General features: G+C 45.9%; 1 non-coding gene across 1 annotated transcript; it reads right to left on the reverse strand.

Annotated features, from left to right (window-relative positions):
* Nucleotides 1-18,904: 18,904 nt before the first annotated feature.
* On the reverse strand, nt 18,905-19,011 carry LOC136553067 (small nucleolar RNA R71). Its single transcript, XR_010782972.1, has one exon. It is a non-coding gene; the product is annotated as a small nucleolar RNA R71 (small nucleolar RNA).
* Nucleotides 19,012-19,274: the final 263 nt, after the last annotated feature.

Below are 19,274 nucleotides of genomic sequence, written 5' to 3' on the forward strand. Positions count from 1 at the left end.
CACCATACATGCTTTCAATTCACCGGATCTTTTTTCTCGTAAAAGTGGGTTCTGAGGTAAGAACAAGGGAAGAACTACTGCGGATACTATGTTTGTGAGTTCATCATGGCGTACTCAAAAAGAACTCCTGAAGAGAACATTAAAGTACGTTATATAAATATATTCATATATTCACAATTTCTTTTATTGCTCATATATAAGTAATCACGTGACCAACACACACACACATATATATATATATATTAATACTTTTTCTTTAACTTTTATTGAAGACTCTATAGTTTAAGGAAAAAGTCATACGACAACCAACTGAAAGCATTTCAAGAGACCATAGCAAGATTTCTTAATGACCAGGTCCTAAACCCCGCCGGCGAGTTCTACAATGACGTGAACGAAACATGTAAGCCAAATCAGATGGAGTGAATTTGTTATGCCAAGAATATGATAGAATATACAATGCAAGCTTTATTTGTAATATATATATACATATTATATGTATATAAAATAACGTACAATATATATATATATGCATGTAATATATACGTTAGTTTCATACTTTAGTTTGTACAAAATGTTCGAACATTATAAACGTGTAGAATACGAATATTATTAGTAGCGTAAATGCGTATTCGAAAACCTATTCGAAAACCAAAACGAATCATCAATTGAAAATAGAAACAAAAAAATAAAAAAAAAATCTTTAGTCCCGGTTGGTAATACCAACCGGCGAAACCGGGACTAAAGGAGGGGCCCTTTAGTCCCGGATTCGTGCTCCCGGTTCTAAAACCAGGACTAAAGGGGTTGAGAACCGGGAGTACAGCTAGTTTCTCTACTATGGCCAGGCCATCGCCATCCATGCGGAGGCAGGCAGGGGCACCCAGCCGCGCCCTCTGCTAGGCCACACGCGCCAGCAGCCGAGCCTTCCTGTGCAGGACGCGGCTGCTGCCGTTGCCATTGCCGGGCCATGGCCTGCAGGCGGCGGCAACGAACAGCAACAAACCCTAGTGACCAGGAAAGCACCGTGTAGAGAAGCAGTGGACGATGGCGCGAAGGAGACGACGCGTGGGAAAGAGTCGTGGTCGAGCGCGGGAAGGAGGAGGCAGCGCGGGGAAGGGCCGATGCGCGCGATTCCTCTCCGCGTATTTTTATGCACGGAGGAGGCCGGTTTGCCAAGTGCGGAAAAATGGGAAAGGGATACGAGAAACTCTTGGAGATGAGTTTTTCTCGCCTAGGAAGTTAGGATGGTACCTATTTTTAGCGAAAGTTAGTTTTCAAGCATCTTGTAGAAATATACTATTTCTTAGCAAGACGAAGTTGATCGTTGTTATTATATATATACACACATTTCGTATATAGGTAGCAAACAATTTATAAGAACTACGACGAAAATTGTTAAAAAGTGCAGTTATATAATACAAAGTGGGTACCAGCGGCTGAACTGAATGCTTTTTTTTGGACGGCAAGTACGACAACATGCATTGTATTCGTTGTAGGGAAAGAAATTTATCGGTGCGCGCATAATTAAAGCAATGATGGTTGTCGATCTGGTACCATATTTAAAACACAAGAATATGTCCTTGGCGATACGTACGTGAGCAGAGAGATATGACTTGACTAATAATTAATATTACAAGCAAGTGGTCACGTCCATGACACCTTGTTAAACTCAAATAATTGAGATGAAAAGTTGTTGCTTCACATGCATGGCTTATCATATCAAGAGATAAGTTATACACAGATGAGCTAGTTGGTCAAACGAGGCAAACGATATGATACAACACTCTTGCTTCCTTCTTGTTTATTTATAAACTAATTTGATTGGCTACGGCAAAATTATGACTGCAGACAGCACAATTTCTCAAATAGTTTTATGATTATTTGTTAAGACATATAAAAGATCAATCGAAAAATAAGACATATAAAAGATCAATATACCATGTGTGGCAAAGAGAGAGAGAGAGAGAGAGAGAGAGAGAGAGAGAGAGATTGACTTACAGTGCGTATAAACTTTTGAACGATATCACAGCTCTTAAAACCCATTGGAGTCTGCTCGCACCTCCGAATTCGTTGCATCAGTGGCTTCTCCATATGTCGACACATTATTTCAGCCATTTCACAAAAAAACTCTCTTGTTTCTAGGAAACGAATCCGTGCTCCAGTGGATCGTCCTTAAAGAGTGTACACGTTCAAATATTTTTTGCATACACCCCTGATATAAATTTTATTGTAACACGAAGAAGAGAAAAAAAATCGATAGTTGCCTCATTTTGTAGAGAGCCCTCCAGACGGCTGAACCCTCAATTTCTTATGAACCATTATAAAAGATGCATCTTTCTTCTTAGCCATTAAAAAGTTCATCTTTCCTCTCGGCCACCACTATGATTTTTTTACCTCTATATGCCACTGCCGTCAGTTTTCGTGGTAACGACAGATAACAAAAGTTTGAAATCTCCATTTTGCCCCTCTTATAGGCAGGCCCCACGCGTCAACCTTCTTCGTCTTCCATCCTACATTCTTCTATCTCTCGGTTTCCATGCTCACCGTTTGACTTCGGCCATGGCCATGGCCGACAACGAGGAAGAGGCCTCGAACCTTTGATGCAGCCGCGTGGGCCACCTCCACACGCATCTCGGCAGCCCCAGCCCCGGTAGGCTCGGCCTTCTCGCGCTCTGCACCTCCGCGGGGGCCTCGCCGGAGGGCAAGCAGCAGGGTCAGCAGCAAGCTGGCAAGGCGGAGGCCGCGGAGTCTACCGCTGTGGTCCAAGAACAAGCCCAACCACCTCCCCCTCCTCCGCGCTCTCTCCTACGCCTCCTCCCTGGGATCTGCGGTCGCTGCATTGCTGCAGGAGAACCTCCACGCCTCCGATTCCTCGCCGCCGGCCGTCTTCACGGTGGCTGCGCTGCTCGACCCGGCGCGCCCGGGAGGCAGGGGGCCATGGCGGCTGCGCCGCCCCGCCGTCGCCGAGCTGCCCAGTGCCATTGTCCACTCTAGAAGCTCGGCAACACGGCCTCCATCCGGCCATGGATCTCGACCACGCCGTCCGCTCCTCCTGCGCGAGGGCGACGGCGGCCACCACCTCGCTCGCCTAGCGGCTGCGGCAGGGTTCGCACTCGCCGCCGCACGGCTCCGCGGCGCCCGGCCGCGCGCTCCTGCACTCGCGGCCTTCGTGCTCATCGGCGAGGGCGAGGGCGAGGAGCAACGGGGGGTACGAACTTGCTGAAAGCACGAGCGTAAAAAGCGAAAGAAGAAGCGAAGGGATTGAGCTTCCAAGCGAAAGAGCCAAGAAGGGGAGGGCGGGCTGGTGCTGGGCAGCCACGTGGAGGTGCGGGAAGGCGTCGAGAGCTGGGCCGGCGAGGGGCGCTCAGCGGCGGAGTAGTAGCGCCTGGCTGGGGAGGGGCGTTCGGCGGCAGGTGGACAGGCTGGAAGACGAAGAAGATGACGCGTGGAGTACACTTGTAAAAGGGGTAAATAGGACATTTCACAGTCCTGGCAGCTACCGTTTTGACGGCGGTGGCATATAGGGTCGAAAAAAATCGTAGTGATGGCTAGGAGAGAAGATGAACGTTTTCATTGGCTGAAAAGAAGATGCATTCCCAGTGAATTGTGTCGTCCCCTTCCTCGTTCCTCTCTCTCTCCCCTCCCTGCAGCCGAGGCTCACCGTGGTGGCTCCTCCACGGGCACATCCACATCCACATCGGTGACGTCCTCCCCCTCTTCCATACTACGTGGCAGGGGAAGTCTCCTCTGCTCAGGCGAGGAAAATGGGATTTGAGTGGCCGGAATCCACGGTGTCGCTTGGGTCCTCGGCGCGCGGACCATGGGCGCCGTGATCCTTGGCTCACCGGACACTGTGGTCGAGATCCGATTTAGTCCGTAGGCCATGCTGGCAGTGGGTTCCATGACGGAGGAAGGGCAAACGGTGGCGATGGCGGCCATGTGTGCATGCATCCTCGAGCTCGCCAAGGCCGGAGTACTTACCCAATGGCCTCTAATCTCTCCTCCATTCTTTTACCTCCTCTAATCACTCGTCCCTTTGTTAGAGTTGTTGATTGATTGGTGGCGCAGGTGATCTCGCCTATTCTCCATCCCTCTCTCGATTTGATATACATTAGTCATTAGATGTGAATCTCGTGAGATTTGTAATGCTCTGCATTCGATGCTGGCTCAATGTAGTCTCTGCAAAAAAAAAAAAAGTTTTTATTGTAGTCATGCTTTTACAAACAGATTCGCTATTCCAAGCATTAGAAATGTGTATTACCTAAAACAAATGCAATTGAAATGTAAACGCAGGTACTAGACATGCATCAAATAGACAGTCTGAAGCATTACTAAGTAAATAGATGTTATAACTGTCTTTACCATCTTTCTCTGTAACCTCTGCAATTAACTAGCCGAAATCCCTCTCCCTGATACAGTACATGCTTCTATTGGTCCTACTGATGTTGCCCGATTTTAGTAGATGCTTGTGAAATACCCTTGGTTTGTTACTCCTCTTGGTAATTTGCAAACAATTAGATTGTGCTGGGTCAGTTACTGATTCATCATATTCATTCATGTTTATTCATGTAGTATTTCTTCTTCTATTAGGAAGAACTGAGACTTCAGAGTTGTGCTATTTCGGAGCTTGGCGATGTTGCTTCCTGTATGCATCTACGGCACATTGCGGGTGTAAGTATACCATCCCTACTTGCTAAAGACTTCTACTAACCTGGTTGTAAAAAAAGTGGAATTGCTCGGCCCCTTGAAAGTCTTTGCACTTATATGAATGAAGCACTTCTTTTTATCCTGAAAATGCGAGCATTGCATCAGTCTTTCCAATTTTGTTCTTGCAGCATTTGGAGCTGGAACAGGTCCTAAACAAAAGAAACATCGAGGTACACTACACACTACACACGTACAACTGCGGATATTGCTGCAGATTCTTGTGCAAGGCTGCCCAGTTGACTGTAGCATCTGAACTGAAGGCAGGTGATCCTTTACTCCAAGCTCCAGGAGAAGATTATGTACAAGAAATGCTCCTCTTTGCTAAACCTTATCTATATGACCTATTGTATCAATGTTAATATCTGTGCTTTACCACACGTTTATACATACAAAAATTAATGATGCAATGGCAATCCGCGTTCTCTGCAATCAGAAAGTACTAAAAAAGAATATGAGAACAATATCAGACAACTTACATTGAGATTTCCAAACTGCTTATATGTGTGTGCTTATATAATAGTACATCACTATTTGTACAACTATCTGTGACCCCCTTGAAGTGTAGCGTGGTATGATTGCTACCACGGGCACGGGCAACCCGTGACCAGAGTGGCCAAGGTTTGGGCACAAAATTGAACCTGTGACGGGTTATGGGTTTTTTAATGGGTAGATTTTATTTTCATGGGCATGGGTTTGGGATGGCAAAACCTAGCGGGTTTGTACCCATTGCCATCTCTAAACGCGTCGTGTGTGATCACAGCTTTACGGTGGCCAGAGCCACGCGCCTCGTCGCCGAAGCAGGCAGCGTCGCCCTAGAAGGTGGCGTGCGCTTATCCGGCGAGATCATCATCGCAGCCGGCGCCTTCGCCCTTGGCCAAATCCTTAGCTTTGGGAGTTTGGCCTACATTGCCGTCTACAACAGCAAGCTTCACCCCTTCAAGGAGACCACGTCGGAGGACAACAAGTCCCCAACGTCATACCCTCTACTGGGGCCTCCTGGGAGCCTACCTCAAGGTGGCCTAGCAGATTCGACTCGGTTTTGGCCCAAACCCCACCGGTTAGAGCACCGCCAGATGTTCTACATGCTAGCGAGCGTCCACCACTAGATCGCCATCGGACAGTTGTCGCCACCTCATTGGTTCTAGTACGTCCTCCGAGACCTTCCGTAGGGGATCCAGAACGTTGCGGCATCGTTCCAGCTCAAGCTAGAGCGGCTCACCAGCCGGGATGCACCCCATGGCGCCATCCTTTTTCGGCGCGTTAGGGACCGATGTCCTCTCGCTACGCAACTTCCTAGAGATTCTCTCAGGGCAAATATTTGCAATTGTTGTTTTGTAAGAGGATATTTTGGCTGACTTCAGACAATTGGTTCATGTAGCCAACTATGCGTAAACAATTGATTATACACCATGTTTGTAAGCATAACATCAATTAAATTTTCCTTTTGTCGCTTGAGACTATGGAACACCTTATTGAATGCAATAGTTGTATAGAACTACACATACTCCCTCGGTCACCAAATAGTTGATGTTACACCAATCAATTTTTGTCCCAAATTTCTCGCTTCCTAGTACACCTTTCTCTTTTCTCAATACACCTTTATCTTCTTTCAATACGTCTCTATCTCTATCTCTCCCTTCTCATAAGAGAAATTTTGGTCTTTTAGCTACAATATTGATATCCATGCAGAATCTTATAACGTCCATTATTTTTGGGACGGAGGGAGTACGTGAGTGCAGTCATCATAAGGATGTATCCTCACATTTTTATTTATTCCAGAATTTAACAATGTTACTACACATCATTTTTGCCAATGGCAGTATCACCATCAGGTTTAAAAAATTGTTGGTGATGATTTTCACTGGCAGTTCACTATACGAACCGTTGGTGACAATCATTTTCACCAACAGTTTGTATTACGGACCCTTCATGAAAATCAGAATCGTTTTCACTAAGGGCTGGTAATATGAACCTGCATAGGTGGAAGACTCTTCATAGATTTACTAGCCTTCATTTCATCATAGTCAAGATCAATGAGCGCTGCAAACTCCCAGGAGGAAGCAGTACGACGCTCCCCGCCACTCATCCATGTCAAGGACTCACCCTCCAAGTCAACATCAAGCGTCGCGTAAAACTGGCGGATGGCATATTCATTCCAATTATGCTTGAATGCCATCACCTTCAACAAGCCCATGTCCCTGAACATCTGAACTAGCTGTTGAATCAAAGGAAACTCCTCTAAATAAACCTAGCTAAGCAATTGCCCTATCAACGAACTCACCCTATGAAAGGTCCTTGTGTGGTTTTGGTAATTGAGTGACAACCTAGGTGGACTAATTGTATTTATGTGAGATACATAGGTGATTAGTCCACATATACAGTATGTGAGCAACATATGCCATGAAGGTGAAAATGGCTTGGAGATGTTGCAAAGCTCACACATGTGATGATGAAGGAGCTCATTGCAAATGAGACATGACATTGAGTCATGTGATCAAGGTGAAGAAGATCAAGACATGACTTGGCTTGATGGACCGGTTGCAAGCGTGAAGGGCAAGTTGGAGGCTTTGGAGCGATGGACCGTGTGGCGGTGAAGCTTAAGCAAGACTTGGTGCTGATGGATGAAGGCAACGGTGAAAAGCAAGTGAAGTCAAGATCGATGAACCAATATGATCACGTGATGATATGAAATGGATCATATCATTGTTGATCATGTTGGTGCATGTGTTGCATCAACATTGGAGGAGATGAAATGGAATGCGCAAGGCAAAGGTATAACCTAGGGCATTTCATTTCACCGGTCATAGGTGTGTAGAGAAGTTGATGACCGGGTTTAGGATAGATGGCCGTACTATCAAGAGGGGCAAACTTATTTGCATATCGGTCATCTAAGTGCCACTCGAGTGATCTAACTTTGCATCGTCGCTAGGATTGAGTGGCGTGACAAGTTGAGTGGCTAATCCTTTGGGAAATGATTGTGAAAATGCTAACACACATACACATGGTGGTGTACACTTGGTGGTGTTGGCACATTTACAAAGGAGATGAAGTTGGAGTTGATGTGGATCAACTCGGTGATGAAACGGAGGCGAGAAGGGTTTGAAACTCCACCGGTGGAGTGTCCGACGGTGCCACCGGCGCCCTATACAGAAAAGACAGGGTCTCTCAGAGTGGACTGGACGCTGGTCACATGGTGACCGGATGCTGGGGTCCTGCATCCGGTCAGTGGCGGCAGAGAGCATGCAGACGTCGGTCTTTGACCGGACGCTGGCGCTGGAAGTGACCAGACGCTGGCAGTGTGCGTCTGGTCAGGCTGACGTACGGTGACGTAGGTGGCACAGAAAAGTTGGAGAAGGACCGAACGCTGACACTACGTCCGATCGTGACCGACCGGACACGTCCTGTCGCGACTGGTACCTTACTAGAAATGACTGGACGCTGGGGTTGTTGCGTCCAGTCAGTTTGTGCAGCTGCGTTCGGTCATCACTTGACCGTTGAGATCAAGTGACTGAGGTTGAATGGAGGCGACACATGGCGAGCATCCATTGACCGGACGCTGAGGTCCTACGTTCGGTCGATACGACCAGAGCGTCCGGTCGTCCTGAGTTTTACCAAGTGAAGGGGTAACGGCTAGTTTAGCCCATAGGGCTATAAATGGAAGGTGGCCACGGCCTTGGCTGGGGCTGAGCACCTCGGGGGACTTTGTATCCATGCTTGTGAGTGCTTGGGAGCCCTCCATCTCACATATGCTTGATAGTGATCATCCGATTGTGTGAGAGAGCGATTCTAGTGCGATTGCATCGTGAGGTTGCATCGAGTGGCACTAGTTGATCGAGTTGCAAGCCGGTGGTGCTTGTTACTCTTAGAGGTTGACACCTCCTAGATGGCTTGGTGGTGGTCTCCATCGAAGCCTGTAAGAAGCTTGTGCGGTGCTTCGGAGAAGAGCTTTGTGAGGGGCATTATGCTCGCCCTACGGGAGCCACGAAGAGCAACTCTAGTTGAGCATATCATTGAGCTACCCTCACTTTTGGGGTAGGTTCTTGCGGGGCCCGACGTGCGGGCTTGGTAGGTGATGCCAATTAGCTGCCGAACCACCAAGTGAGCGGTCGACACAATGGGGACTAGCGTGTTGGCAAACACGTGAACCTCGGGAGAAAAATCACCGTGTCAATCTTGTTCTTCCCGTTCGTTTGCATCCTCGTTACACAAGCTTGTAATTACTTTTATATACATTGTGCTTGTGTAGTTGCTCTTGTAATTAGTTAGCTTGTGTAGCTTACTAGTTACCTTCTTGCTTGTGTAGCATAGAAGTAGCTCCCTTGTGTGGCTAACTTGGTTTGTGTAACCTTGTTAGTCACATTGCTAAGTTTGTGTAGCTAAGTATTTGCGCTCCCTAATTTGACATTGGTTGCCTTGTTATTAAGCATTGCTAGTAAGCTTAGATAGCTTTGTGCTTTTGCTTACTAGTTTGTATAGGAATTCCCTTGTTGCTTAAAGTACTAGTGGCATAAGTTTATATGACCTTGCTTCTAGAATTGGTTAGGCAAGCTCTAACTAGCCCGACACCTTTGTTGCTTAATCAATATCTTTGGAAGGTGCTGAGAACATAGATAGAGGAGTGTAGTCTTAGCTAGACCGATAGTTATAATTCCATACTTCTTTTGGTTAGCCGACAAAATTAATTTTAGAAATAACTATTCACCCCCCTCTAGTCCACAATCTCGACCCTACATCGTAGAAAAGCTTGAACCGAGTCTTGGTATGGAAGTAGGGAGATAGAGTGTGACCTTGCTTCTAGAATTGGTTAGGCGAGCTCTAACTAGCCCGACACCTTTGTTGCTTAATCAATATCTTTGGAAGGTGCTGAGAACATAGATAGAGGAGTGTAGTCTTGGCTAGACCGATAGTTATAATTCCATACTTCTTTTGGTTAGCTGACAAAATTAATTTTAGAAATAACTATTCACCCCCCTCTAGTCCACCATCTCGACCCTACATCGTAGAAAAGCTTGAACCGAGTCTTGGTATGGAAGTAGGGAGATAGAGTGTTGTTCTCCTATTGATAGTGTCTCATGAGGCTCCCTCAAAATTTCCTGGTGCTCCCCCATTTGAACTCCCTCTTGGGACCATTCTCCAAATTGATCGCCATCGCTGTCGGTCAGGCATTGTCGGTCGAGCGTTATTGGTCAGACATTATCGGTCGAGCATTGTCGGTCAGGCATTATCGGTCGAGCATTATCGATCAAGCATTGTTGATCAGGCGTTGTCAGTTAGGCATTGTCGGTCGAGCATTGTAGGTCGAGCGTTGTTGGTCAGGCATTGTCGGTCGAGCGTTGTTGGTCAAGGGTTGTCGGTCAGGCTTTGTCGGTCGAGCATTGTCGGTTAGGCGTTATCGAACAGTCGTTGTTGGGTCAAGCGTTGTTGGTCAAGTGTAGCTGGTCATGCGTTGTTGGTCATGCGTTGTTGGTCAGGCATTGTTGTATCAAGTGTCGTCGGTCAATCATTTTTGGGTCAAGCATTCTCGTGTCAGGGGTCGAGCGTGAGGAGTATTGAAGGTATTAATTTGGCATGTTGTCTATAAAACAACAATGGTAGTTAATCACTTTGTATTAATGGAACTTTATAGTTTTGTGCCTAGGGCAGATTACAATCTCATCATCCCCATGGAAACGATCTATCATCTTCATATTACAATTTGCATTGATTGTAGCAATTTTTGAATATCTATGAGGACCATCTGCTCCACCATGAAGGTGGATTGCTTATTGCGCTTGTTGTCCTTCGACATTGCCTCCTTGTGTTTCTCCAATAGTCCGAACACATCGTTGGGCTCACAAAATATCAATATTATTGCAAAGAGCCTTCGCAGCGCATATGGCATCATCCACCCGGTTGCCTCACCAAGACTCTCGTCCAGCGTGTTGTCCTCTTCGATTAGGCCTCTTCTTTCTATAGCTTCATGAAAGGTCGGTAGGAGTTTGCCATCAACAATCCTTAGACACTCAAAAGAGGTTGCACCTGCCATGTGGTTTAGGAGAACCCTAAGATTGTAACGCTCCCCCTTGGTTGGATTGGTAGACACGATTCTTCCGATCTGTAGTAATGTATCATGACGTACCCTCTTTTGCTAAAATTTGCCATGTGATTGCCACTTATAGAACTCAAAAAAGTCCCAGTACAATATTTCTTGGGCTATTTCATCTGTTCTGTTTATCTCGAAGTACACTGTAAGCATTGATTTTTTTAGCACCAGGATGATTAAGAACTCGTCGAACTCCCTCGCGCTGGTGAAATGACACCATGTGCATGTCTGAAGATGGAGTTGCAAGGACAAAACACCTCTCAAATCAAAACCGTATATCCTCCACAAGGCTTCTCTAGAGGGGTTACCCATCTAGAGTCTCTATACTGCTTGATCTCATCAATGCTCTCTTGATTGTCCTCCTTGTTAGCCTCTCTCACAGCCACAAATGTCCGGTCATGTCCCTTGTAGATGTACTTGACTGCCTTGATGCTCCCACATGCCTCAACATTGATGTAAGGCACAACCCATCTGTTGTCAGCTCATGGCCACAAACCTTTTCCTTTTGACCATCTTCACATTGTTTGTAAATCATTGTATGAATCCTTGCCCTGTACTATGATGTCACAGAAAGGTTGAGGGTAACGATTCTTGCATGAATCACGACCCTTTGTGCATGGGAAATTGCGATTAAGCACTTCGCAAGGGTCAACACTAGATACTTCTTGTTCAGGAGCTCAGCTAAGATGAGGAGATCATACTTCTTGTGCATGGGTAATTGTGATTAATCATGACCCAGCTTGAGGGGAGCGACACCCACCGTATTTCTCTTCTTTCGAGTTGGCTCATCTGCCGCTGCCCTCTTCCCCTAGACTTTCTCTGACATAGGGGATGGACTCTCTGACAAGATGCTGATGGCTCCTTCTTCAGGCTGCATCAGTGGTCGAGCATCTACTACCTACAGCCAGTCGCCCCTCGGCATTCCTGAGAAGTACACTGCTCTTTCCTGTGAATGGATCTTTGCATAAGTGAAACAGTCCACTACTCGTCAACGATAGAAGATAAAAAGCATCAGGAACACACAATTGAGATATTTTACCTGAGGAGGTAGATTTTTGCAATGAAAGGGTCTCATCTGCCCTGGCAAGTTGAACAAGTCAAATGGAGCGAATAGCTCTACAGCTCACTCTTGCACTACGTCCCTCGACAGCATCTCCATCCTCTCCCAGGTATCGTCGGTCTCCCCCTTGAAATCAAAGGCTGCGTGAGCCCTCTCCTTGTAGGGCTAGACACAGCGCACTATAAAGCTCGCTGCCACAAATCCATCGTTGGTCTTCACGCCCTTTATTAAGCCAAGGAGCTCCTTTACTTGCTCCATATCAGCGTTGCTTGGCATCTTCAACTAGCTCTTCTGGCTCTCCAGGATGTGGTCGGCATCACAGCGAACAGCTGGGTGGCTCTACTTCATATAGAACCACCTGGCGTTCCACCCCTTTAGCAACGTGTTTAGCGACACAGTAAGGTACTTGCTAGCCATTCCATCACGCAGCTAAAGATATACTTCGCCAACCACCTTGGAATCACTGCCGCCTCTTTTCTTCAGCCAGAATAGGTGGCGGAAGAGGTTGAAGTGGGGAAGGATTCTGAGATACGCCTCATAGAAATGGATAAAGATAGAAATGTGCAATATGATGTTTAGGTGGAGGTTGCATAGACTGACTCTTCAGAACTCCAACAAATCCCTCAAGAACGGGTAAACAGGAAAACCTAACCCGCGCCAAAAGTAGTCCTCAAATACCACAGCTTCGTCGCAAATGAGGCATAGGGAAGGGCTCACCGAGGGCCAACCGCCATCCAACGGTGACGCGATCAGGAAGAACACCTGCCTCCACCTATCTGTTGAGCTTCGCCTCCCCCATGCGCGATGGCACCCACTCTTCGTCACGACTAGCTCCAGCGCTCGCCTTCTTTGGGTTCATAGCTCCCCTCTTCGGTGCCATCTCTTAGATCCGGATGGGGATTGACGGCGGAAGCCCGCGTGGATGTGAATCTGGAAATGCGAGGGCTAAGGAAGAAGATGAAATGGCAAAGTGGCAAAGGTGGGAGCACGGGATGCGGTGGCGCATTTATAAAGTACTCCCCCACCTTTTCGCATTCGAGAGTTTTTGGGAACCCGTTCCTGTGATTTGCGCCTCTCTGAATTCTCCGTAACAGCAAGGTGGGCCGTTACCTAGGCTTTCGCGTAACCGCAGCCCATATCGTCGATTTCTCTACGCAATTTGTTACAGCTCATCGAATATTCATCGACTTCTCTGCCGACCGTTACGGCTCAGTAATTACTACTATACAACCATTACTTCGGTATTTTCTCCATAATTTTGTTTTCTCCAAGAATTCCTCTTGTTGCTCAGGGACTGCGTCAGCATTACATCTTGGTTCCTCACTGCATCGGGGATATTTCTTTAGTTGACTGTTGTTTTTGACCCTGGCACCACGTGACCACGTCACCTACTGTCAGGCTCGGGGACTAAGTGGGCACACTTCACCTTGCGGTGAATGTGCTTTTTCTCATTTCAGGGCTACGCCCAGTAATGGGGACGGGAGTCCCGATCTTTCGTCAGGTACTGGTAACTATCGTTGTGGCGGAGAATGACACACCGATCCGGCTTCAGATCGAAAGATTGAACCCTGCAATCTTAGCATCATAGCTCCTCTGGTTATCAACCAAGTCATGGACCAGGTTGACCTCGCTAAGAAGGCTAATCCCTGCCTGTGCAATGAAGAACACAAGCAAGAACAAGAAAGAACGCAACCAAATTGCAGATGAATGATTAACCTCACGAAGTTGGGGTCTCACAAACCGATGAACGGCAACACTGTTCTTGACAGAATAATCTAAGCAAAACCCAAAACCTAATGACGGTGGCGGCGTATGATTATAAAGGTCTTAGGGTCATCGCCTACCCTGGACACGCCCCCTAATGGGCCCAAACATGATACATGGCCCAACGGACCAAAAGAAGGTGTCGTAGCACCCTGGCAGATTCTGGACGCTGACTTGTTTCGACGAGTCCTATTGATTCTGAAGAGCTTTTGATGTGAAACTACTTGTATTAGCTTCCTTATCAAATTATCTTTCCATCCATATGTGGATCATTGAAAACAGAGTCCGGATGCATCCTAGGTGTCCATTTTATTGCAGACTGGTCCTGACGGCCGAGGCAGACTCGAACTCGGATTGGACTGGGCCTCTGGCTTGGCTTGGACGTCCTTGCTGGCCTCCTAAGGTGGTGGCCAAGGAGGAGGACATCCAAGGCCATTTCTTAGGTGTTCTCTATCTTCTTGGGGCATGCTCCAACTTGGGCCTAGGTCCCAAGGATGTCTAACAAACCCATGACGACAGTGTAACTCCTGCTAGAAATAGCGACAGAATATATTGGTGATTTGGAGGCCTTTCCGATGTGATATTGAGATGGGACCAGATCTATTTGAAAGCTTATCAAACAAGCTTTCCATCAAGTGCTCATTGACCTCGATCGCACTCCGGATGGATGAGTTATGGCCTTCCCAATGAGGCACTGTCGGGCTGCCGATGAACCAAAAGTTCAACTTTGATGAACTTCCATTATGAAACACATTTGAACCTACAATCAAATAGTGACATGTACATGTGGAACTAAGTGAATTATAACCAAAGCCACTATGCAAATGTAGGAACAAGCGCACCTTATAATCATTGTTCATGTTCGAAGGTGCCATGTCCTCATCATCCCCCTTCTTGACAACAAACCGTCCTCGGTTTGGGATTAGCTGAAGGAAACATTGTTGGTAGTAGCCAACATTGCTCCCCTTCTTGAAATTTAACATGTTTCTTTATAACAAAACTAGGGAAACTCGACATGACAAGATTATAGCAATTGGAATCCTTTGGTTAATCATACTTTTGCGCAATATTAGGAGATTTCAGAGTTGAATAAATATAGACACGATGCACCATATACTCTCCTTTACAATTATATTCTCCAATAAAATGATATGTACAAGTAGACAACCATGGCAATTCAACACATTTAAGTTTCTCTTCTAAACTACTAAGAGCATATAAAGTATCAAACTCAATATAACCCAAAGTATTTGAAGAATACAATAATTTCTTTTCTTTTTTTTGGTAGCAATGGGAAGCAAACGTTTATGTTCAGCATAAGTAATTGGTTCCAAAATATAGAAAACTGAAGCATCATCAACTAATTCATCTTTATCACAAGGAACATCAAGCAAATTATCATGGGACAAAGATAAATCAAGAGAGGGTTCCACTAACAATTGCTCTATGATAACATGGTTTGTGGAAAAATTTAGTACATTAAGACAATTTTCACCTTCTGTGAGTGTAGCACCATGGGCATTACCTGTGTTCTCAGCATGAGTAATAGGTGCATTGTGAAGTGATGGTTCTGAATTTGCATATGAGGTTGTGAGCTCCTCATTTTCTTCCATGTCATCCTCTCGCTTATGGATATTATCCTGCAGAAGGTTAGTCATAGCAAGAGAAATAACAACAGATTCTTCCTCCAAATGGTGCACCTCATCATATGAAATTAAAACTGGAGGTGGATTAACAAAGGTTTCTCGTATAAGAAGTTTCATATCATTCCAAATTTGAGGTTTATCAGAAGGATCTAAAGACTTTCACCAAGATAAAGCAGAATGTTGCAAAACACTACCTGCATTTTTTACCTTCCTCCTTGGACACATAAAGCGAGTAGCAAATATGTTGTCGATGGTAATTTCCCACTCCATGTACTCATCAGCACCTATACCATCATAAGTCGGTGGATACGAACAACCTATCATTGTTAGAAGACAGCAAAAGACAATACAAAAATATTATCCCTATCAAATGACTACGTGGTTGCAGTGGTGTCACTTTTGACAGTAAGTGGAAGCGTCTTACCAAGCTCTTACAAAGTTATTATCAATGCAAGCAGTGGGCGGTACAACCGGCAGCTGGTTCATGATACCTATGAGGTAGTGGTACCGAGATTGCAAGGACCTTTTTTCTGTACTGATCTGAAGTATATATGTGGAGCTTGGGAGGCACGAAAAAAACAAATATATATATGTGGCACACAAGTCAGTGACAGACAGCAATATTGAATAAATGTCCAGAGCACTTGTCCTAGTTGCTGGCCTATACGTGTTCCTATCACCAGTTGTGATAAACAAGAGAGGAAACAAGGATGAAAGGAAAACAAGTATTAAAGGTAGCAACGGATATGAACAAGGCAAAAGGTACCACAAACAATAGAGCTATTGAGTATTCCTTATGTGCTCCTTTTCGATATCTTCTATTCTCTTTTACTATTTTTTTTCTTTTATTATTTTTGTCCAATCTTTTTTTCTTGCTTTTACTCTTTTGATATTTTTTTCTCAGCAAGGAGCACACAAGAATAAACTACAAAAAATTTGAGCTCAATTGAATAAAAGATGTGGCCTATAGAAAATTAGGACTGTGCTCTAAAAAGCATACCAAAACTTATGGATCCAGAAACTCAATTTTCCTAATCGAATTTTGCAAATCTAATTTTTGCGAACCCAGCTATGCTGGGATGAAATAGATCTAAAATTTTCTGGCATTCTCCGTAGATATAAAATTTTCCCCGTTTCGAGTTCGGATGTAAAAGTTATAACTGTTTTAAGGAAGCTGCTCGAATAAGGGTTTTAGTGGACACAAGATGCAAACCGATGGTGATACGGAATAGCGGCGGGTGGAGGGGTCAACACAAACTAGAAAAGAACACAATCTAAACTAGCAACAAGACTTTAACCTAGGACACAAACTCAATAACGGAATCTGAAACTAAAATATGCAAAGGCTATGGCGCGGAAGGTTCTAGGATAGGAAATAAAAGTATGGCACTGGACTATACGACGAATGCGAAACTCTCAAACTAGGGAATAAAAGTGAACCTGACGGTATACCTTAGCTCTGATTACCACTTAATGGGGACAGGAGTCCCGATCTTCCGTCAGGTACTGGTAACTATCGTTGTGGCAGAGAATGACACACCGATCCGACTTCAGATCGAAAGATCGAACCCTGCAATCTTAGCACCACAGCTACTCTGGTTATCAACCAAGTCACGGACCAGGTTGACCTCGCCAAGAAGGCTAATCCCTACCTGCGCAACGAAGAACACAAGCAAGAACAAGAAAGAATGTAACCAAATTGCAGATGAATGATTAACCTCATGAAGTTGGGGTCTCACAAACCGATGAACGGTGAAACTGTTCTTGACAGAATAATCTAAGCAAAACCCAAAACCTAGTGACGGTGGCGGCGTATGATTATAAAGGTCTTAGGGTCGTCGCCTACCCTGAACACGCCCCCTATTGGGCCCAAACACGATACACGGCCCAACGGACCAAAAGAAGGTGTCGCAGCACCTTGGCAGATTCTGGACGCTGACTTGTTTCGATGATTCCCATTGATTTCGAAGAGCTTTTGACATGAAACCACTTGGATTGGCTTCCTTATCAAATTATATTTCCATCCATATGTGGATCATCAAAAACGGAGTCCGGATGCGTCCTAAGTGTCCATTTTATTGCATACTGGTCCTGACGGCCGAGGCAGACTCGAACTCAGATTGGACTGGGCCTCTGGCTTGGCTTGGACGTCCTTGCTGGCCTCCTAAGGTGGTGGCCAAGGAGGAGGACGTCCAAGGCCATCTCTTAGGTGTTCTCCATCTTCTTGGGGCGTGCTCCAACTTGGGCCTGGGTCCCAAGGATGTCTAACAAGCCCATAACGACAGTGTAACTCCCGCCAGAAATAGCAACAGAATATATTGGTGATTTGGAGGCCTTGCCAATGTGATATTGAGATGGGACCAGATCTATTTGAAAGCTTATCAAACAAGCTTTCCATCAAGTGCTCATTGACCTCGATCGAACTCCGGATGGATGAGTTATGGCCTTCCCAATGAAGCACCGTTGGGCTGCCGACGAACCAAAAGTTCAACTTTGATGAACTTCCATTATGAAACACATTTGAACCTATAATCAAATAGTGACATGTACATGTGGAACCAAGTGAATTATAACCAAAGCCACTATGCAAATGTAGGAATGAGCGCACCTTATAATCATTGTTCATATCCGAAGGTGCCATGTCCTCATCACCCGGGGACTAGCTGCCTGCTCGGCTGGTCTTTTACTATTTTTCTACTTTGGACCCTGGCACCACATGACTACGTCATCTACTGTCAGGCTCGGGGACTAAGTGGGCACACTTCACCTTGCGGTGAGTGTTTTTGCTTTAATTTGGAAGACTCAGCGCCTCTTAAAGCTAAAGAAGACTATCTCCTTTTCTCGGCGACGGTTCACACTGCTCAACGACGGTTCACGCTGCTCGGCGACAATTCACGCTGCTCGACGATGGTTCACCTGCTCGGCAACTGCTCGCAACTGCTCGACAACTCATCACGGTGGTCGGACCATGAGTTTGACTACTCGGCTTTGTTCACACCTGCTCGGACAAGCTCAAGACGATGTTGCACAACGGATACAAGGCGCTCGGGAACTAGCTGTGGGGGTATGACCCTGGATACCCACAGCAGACCACATGGGCTATGCCCCCAGGGGCGGCTTTGCCCACGAGATGAAGCCTTATGGGGCATGACTCTGCTCGGCGCCTCCCGCATGATACTAGGAAGATATCCTAAAGATGCTATGAGATCTGTTGGGATACATATGATCCCATGATTCTTGTAATCTTATTATTACTTTCTGGTTATCTCTCAGATCTAACCGACTTATAACCCTGCCCCCGAACTATATAAGGCGGGCAGGGACCCCCTCCATACGATAGCCAATACGAACCAACAGACCATAGGAGTAGGGTATTATGTCGTACTGATGGCCTGAACCTGTCTAACTCATGTGTCTCTGTTGCCTTCTTGTTCTTGATTACACGCCTCTTTGTCGATCAATATACCTTTGTGGGATATCCTTTGGAGGACTATCGACGATATTCTATCGACAAGGCTCCACTTGTTTCCCTTCTCCCTCTCGGGGAGAGCGAACTAGTAGTTCTACAAAGAACGGGAAGCTGTCAACTCGTGGGACAAGTGTTCCACGACGTTCCTCACCAAGTTCTTCCCCATGAGCAAAACCAATTCCCTAAGGGGACAAATCTCCAACCTCTAACAATACGCCACGGAATCCATTCTCGAGGCATGGGAAAGGCTGCAGGACTACATCCAAGCATGCCCGCACCACCGGATTGAAAATTGGTTAGTGCTTCAATATTTTTATGATGGATTAACAAACATATCTAGGGGGCACATTGATGTGGTAGCTAGAGGCGTTTTCCTTTCCCTCACCATTGATGGAGCCACGACTCTCATCAATAAAATGGTGTCTAATCAAAGCTGGGGGAAGAAAAAAATCACAAAAGGCATGCATACCACGAAGGAGACGGATATGCATGCCACAAAAATAGATCTTTTGATGAAAAGACTAGACGAACAGGCCCAAGACAAAGAAG

Source organism: Miscanthus floridulus, chromosome 4, assembly GCF_019320115.1.
Source record: "Miscanthus floridulus cultivar M001 chromosome 4, ASM1932011v1, whole genome shotgun sequence".
NCBI classification, from domain to species: domain Eukaryota; kingdom Viridiplantae; phylum Streptophyta; class Magnoliopsida; order Poales; family Poaceae; genus Miscanthus; species Miscanthus floridulus.